We start from the raw sequence: 6,064 nt of genomic DNA on the forward strand, positions 1-6,064 counted from the left end.
CTAGGCAAAATCTTAAGTTACAAAAGACACAAAAACAGGAATGCACATTTCCTCCAGCACAGTGAATTTACAAGCCAAAAAACAAAGAAAATGTAACACATTTTCTAGCTAGATTACTTACTAACTTTACAGGAGTTGGAAGGCTTGCATCCTTGATCTGTTCCCGGCAAAAGTATCACACAGACAGACAAAAACTCCCCCCCGCCTCCAGATTTGAAAGTATCTTGTCCCCTCATTGGTCATTTTGGGTCAGGTGCCAGTGAGGTTACCTTAGTTTCTTAACCCTTTACAGGTGAAAGGATTTTGCCTCTGGCCAGGAGGGATTTTATAGCACTGTATACAGAAAGGTGGTTACCCTTCCCTTTATATTTATGACAGAGCTACTATAAGACGGGTGCAAAACTGGTTGGAAAACCATTCCCAGAGAGTAGTTATCAGTGGTTCAGAGTCATGCTGGAAGGACATAATGAGTGGGGTTCTGCAGGGATCAGTTCTGGGTCTGGTTCTGTTCAATATCTTCATCAATGATTTAGATAATGGCATAGAGAGTACACTTATTTTGGAGACCCCAGGGCATGGCCACTAGTTAAGTTGAGGGGATGGAAGGCCATAAGGGTCAAGGAGGTCTCCCTGCTGAAGGCCTAAGGGCTTCTTCTCAACCCCCCTTAATAGAATTCAGGCCTGGCCGGTTTGAGTAAGCTCTTTTGCTCTTAAAACAATGTTGCAGCTGCAGATAATGCCTTATAGTGTAAGGTTTGCTGACGCCAAGTTAAAGATAACAGGAGAGACAGCTACAAGGCCAGACAGGATGTGCTGGTTGTTTAAGTTTCTAGGAATGCTTGTTAGAGGTTGCAGGAAATAAACATTGTTGTAAGCATATAAGGAAGGCAGAGTATTTGTGCAAAGTTTTAATTGGCTGATGTGTAGCGCAGTAGCATTAAGAAATATAAAAGTGTGTGTAATGACCTGCTCTGGTGTGCAGGATTTGAGATTCTATTCTCCCTGTACCTTGTTTGCAGCTGCAAATAAACTTTTCTGCTTCTCCACCCCGTTGTGATTATTGAGTGATGCACACCGGATAATGAACCCCTGCTGTTGTTCGCCCCTGGCTCTGGGTGCCGGCAACAGCTTTTGGCGTCCCAACGTGGGGCGACAAGGCTGCAATTTAGCCTTGCCCGGATCCCTTCCGGTGGTCGAGGATTGCAGCGACAACCGATGCCCAGCACGCACCGGTGAGTTCATCGGGGGCCTCGGAGGAGATGCGATTTGATCGACCCCAGAGGGGTCAACGGTGCAACGCACTCATATAGTGGAGAAGCAGCTGTGGGCGACGGTGAGGAACTGGTCCCTTGGACATAGGGGAGGAGCAGCTGCGGGCGAAGGTGGGGAACTGGTCCCTTGGATAAGGTAGGAACCTTTTGAAATCCGGATTATATGCTCTGTTGGAACCTGGGGACACCCAGAGTTACCCTGTAGGTATGGGACAGGAACAGAGCACGGGAGGTAGGGTACGGTGCACGCCCCTAGAGTGTATTTTAGTAAATTGGAAGGTATTTGGATCAGATCCAATGACTAAGGGTAAATTGAAGCGATTTTGTACGGTTGACTGGCCTCAGTACCAATTAGAGGACCAGGAACAGTGGCCTCCTGGAGGATCACTAAATCATAATACAATCCTCCAGTTACTCCTGTTCTGTCAGCGAACGGGGAAGTGGAATGAGCATTCATATGCTTACTTGTTTATGACCTTGTGGTCTCATACTGATATTTTACAATGCTGTAATTTAACCCTGATTGGCCCGGTAGCAATTAATGTCAGTCCCCGGACCCCCACCCCAAATGTAATGGCAGATCCGGCGTCTCCTTCGGCCCCTACACCCACACAGAGTGAGGCTCCTTCGGCCCTTACACCCACACAGAGTGAGGCTCCTTCGGCCCCTACACCCACACAGAGCGAGGCTCAGAGTAAGATTCCTAGTGAAGCTCATAGTGAGGTTCGAGCTCCATCTGCTGGAATATACCCGTTACTTACCGAGACTAAAATTGCCTGAAATGCAGCTGAGGGTAGGCCAGCCCTTACCATGCAGGTCTATACTCATGCACCTTTTAATCCTATGGACCTGGCCGCTTTCAAAGCACAGGCTGGAGAATTTTCTATCAACCCAAGCAAGTTTGTATCGGTTTTTGAGGGATGTCTTAGTAGCTACAAGCCAGACTGGGATGATTGTAATGTCCTTCTGCAAACATTACTGGCTGAGGCTGAACGAGAACAGGTCATAGCTAAAGCAAGGGAGGAAGCAAAAAGGCGATATGACCAGGACCGTAACAATGTCCCGATCCCAGATGATCAGGTTCCTATAAAGGATCCTAGGTGGGACCCAAATGACAATCAGGCTATGACCCACCTCATCTCCTATAAGGAGCTGCTACTGTATGGACTCCGTCACGCAGCTGTCAGACAGCATAATTGGACTAAACCATATGAGGTAGTGCAGGATCCAAAGGAAAGCCCTGGAGCCTTTTTACAGCGCATTCGAGACACGATCCGACAGTATACCAATGCAGATCCTAATGGTCCGCAAGCTGAGGCAATTGTTAAAGGAGTATTTACAAGCAGGGCAGCCCCCGACATTAAGAGAAAGCTACAGAAAAAGGAGGATTTGATGGGTATGACCATGGCACAGATTTTAGAAGCAGCAAATCAAGTGTATAGTTTAAGAGAAGTGGAGAAGGAGAAGAAGCAAGTGAGATTGATGGTAGCGGCGGTGCAGGCAGGCACGAAGGGAAGTGAACGAGAAGGAAGGGGCCGTGGACGCGGACGTCCAGGCCTGTGGGAGAGACAACTGGGGCGCAATCAGTGTGCCCTGTGTCGGCAAGAGGGACACTGGAAGAATGAGTGCCCAAACAAGAAGGAAAGGGGGGGTACCTCTATGATGGCGACAGAAGAACAGGAATAGGGGTGTCAGGGGAGACGGATCATCCTACCCCCGGAACCCCGAGTAAAAATGCGGGTGGGAAATGAAGAAATAGATTTTTTAGTGGACTCTGGAGCGGCGCGAACTGCTGTAAATCAGCCCCTTCAGTTGCCAGTAGCAGACTCCCGCACTGTGACAGGAGCCACAGGCAAAGATACCAAGTGCCTAGTGTATGCCCCAGCAGAATGTGCTTTGGGAAACAGAACCATATCCCATAAGCTGGTATACCTCCCTGAATGCCCAACACTATTGCTGGGATGGGACCTGCTGTGTTGCCTAGGTGCCACCCTGCATTTTACTCAAGATGAAATAACCCTTACCTTACCCCCTGAAAATGCATGGATTATGACCCTTGCAGTTGAACTTCCCACTGGTCCCATTCTGGGGCTTGCATAGCCAAGGGTTCAAGTGTATCCCCTTGTGTGGGCATCAGGGATTCCAGGAAAAGCTACTCACCAAACCCCTATTCATGTCCAGCTCATACCCGGGAAAGGACCGGTGTGGGTAAAGCAATATCCAATCAAGAAGGAAGCCAGAGAGGGGTTACAGGAAACCACAGATGGATTTCTAATGTACGGTATTCTCCGGTAATGTCAGTCAGCCTGGAACACTCCCATTTTACCCGTACAGAAACCTGATGGCACGTACCGGCTGGTACAAGACCTAAGGGCAGTTAATGAATGGGTTAAGACTCTGCACCCTCTTGTCCCTAACCCGTATACCCTATTGGCTTCTACAGGGGGACAGTATACCCATTTTTCAGTTCTTGATTTAAAAGATGCTTTTTTGCCATCCCAGTTGACACCTCAGCACAGGAGATTTTCTCCTTCGAATGGGAGGACTGGAACAGAGTTAAATAGCAACTTTGCTAGACAGTGTTAGCCCAGGGGTTTAAAAATTCCCCCACCCTCTTTGGTCAGGCTTTGGCCAGAGATCTGGAGGAGTGGGATAATGAGGAAGCCCTCCTTTTGCAATATGTAGATGATCTATTAATTGCCACTGTGGGCTTAACTCCCTGCCTTAAAGCCACCGTGAGTCTCCTGAATTGTCTGGGACTCCGAGGATGTTGGATAGCACGAAGTAAGAGTCAGATTGCTCTCCCGCAGGTACAGTATCTCGGGTTCTACATACGGCAGGGGGAACACCAGCTTTCAAATGAGAGGAAGGAAGCCATATGCCAAGTTCTTATCCCAAGTAATCGCAAGCGGCTCAGAGCATTTCTGGGGATGGCAGGCTTCTGTAGGATATGGATCCCAGAGTTTGGACTATGGGCTAGACCCCTGTACGACTGTGTAAAAGGAGCAGACCATGACCCCTTTCATTGGACCCCAGAGGCTGACAGGGCATTTAAAATCCTAAAAAGAAAGCTGATGGAAGCCCCGGCTCTAGGTCTGCCAGATCTCTCCAAACCATTTCAGTTGTATGTACATGAACGAAAGGGGGTGGCCCTGGGAGTACTCACACAGCTGCTAGGAGCATGGAAACGTCTGGTGGCATATTTTTCTAAACAACTGGACCAAGTAGCCAAGGGCTGGCCAGCGTGCCTGTGGGCAGTGGCAACCACCGCCCTGACCCTGGCAGAAGCAGAAAAACTGACACTAGGGGGAACAATACAGGTTTTTCCCCCAACATGGTACGCGCTTTACTGGATGTTAAGGGCGGTCTCTAACTCACACAAGCGCGTATGGCAAGATACCAAGCAAAGTTCTCAGAGAACCCTGAGGTCACGCTGCAGCCTTGTCCATCCCTTAACCCTGCCACCCTCTTACCAGAAACTGAGAAACAGGAACATGACTGTTTGGAGATCATAGATGCCCAATATTCTAGCCGCCCGGACTTGAAGGATGTGCCCCTCCCAAATGCAGATTATGAGTGGTACACTGATGGTAGCAGCATGGTGATAAATGGGCAAAGAAGGGCGGGTTATGCTATTGTGACCCTCAATGACACCATGGAAGCTGAAAGTTTGCCTGCTGGGACCTCTGCCCAGCTGGCTGAGCTAGTGGCTCTGACCTGTGCACTCGAACTGTCCAAAGGAAAACGGGTCAATATTTTCACTGATTCCAAATATGCTTTTGGTGTGCTGCACGCTCATGCTGGCCTGTGGAAGCAGAGGGGAATGCTGACAGCCCAAGGCTCCCCAGTCAAGTACGGGCCCCAAATTCTCCAGCTTCTAGAGGCAGTGCAACTCCCTTTGGAAGTGGCAGTGGTACACTGTAAGGCCCATTAGAGGGAGGATCAAGATGTGACCGGGGGTAATGCCAGGGCAGATAGAGAGGCGAAGCATGCTGCCACCCTGATGTCCCCTCAGACTGAGAACACCTATTGCATGCCTTTATCCCATCAGTGGGGGAGCTCCCGACCCCTCAGTATTCTGGGGAGGAGAAACAGCTAGCTGACAAACTTGGTCTCCAGGAAAAGGAAGGATGGCTTCATTCCCCGGAAGGGAAAGTCCTCTTACCAAAGGGCCTAATTCTGCCAGTATTACAGAAATTACATCAAACCACTCATGCTGGCAGGGAGGCACTTATCCAACTAATGGGAAAGTACTTCATAACCTCCAGACTCAGACCCCTGGCTGCCCAGGTACAGGCGGAATGCCTAGTCTGTCAAAAGAATAACCCCCGGCCAGGACACCCAATACCACCAGCGGCCCTGGAACCCACTCCAGGCCCCGGATGGATGTGGCAAATAGACTTTACTGAGTTTCCCCGGACCCAAGGGTTCAAGTATCTCCTTGTTATAGTGGACAGATTCAGCGGATGGCCGGAAGCCTTTCCATGTCGCAATTGCACTGCCAGGACAGTGGCTCTCAAGTTTGTTAAGGAGATTATTTCTCGCTTTGGACTTCCCCAGTGGATGGAATCTGACAATGGAACACATTTCACGTCAAAAATCATCCAAAGCATCTCAGACGCCTTACAGATTCCCTGGAAACTCCATACACCCTGGAGACCGCAAGCCAGTGGGGTAGTGGAGCGGACCAATCAGACCCTTAAGCGACATCTCTCGAAAGTATGCCAGGAGGCCTCCCTACGGTGGCCTGATGCCCTGCCCCTAGTTCTGCTCCACATCCGTGCTCTCCCGAA

The 6,064-nt window shown here is 49.6% G+C and overlaps 1 pseudogene; it reads left to right on the plus strand.

The window, feature by feature from the left end:
* Nucleotides 1-2,081: 2,081 nt before the first annotated feature.
* Nucleotides 2,082-4,786, plus strand: LOC141986242 (uncharacterized; annotated as a pseudogene).
* The last annotated feature ends 1,278 nt before the right edge of the window (nt 4,787-6,064 follow it).

The sequence above is a fragment of the Natator depressus genome, chromosome 4 (assembly GCF_965152275.1).
Source record: "Natator depressus isolate rNatDep1 chromosome 4, rNatDep2.hap1, whole genome shotgun sequence".
In the NCBI taxonomy this organism is placed as follows: Eukaryota; Metazoa; Chordata; order Testudines; family Cheloniidae; genus Natator; species Natator depressus.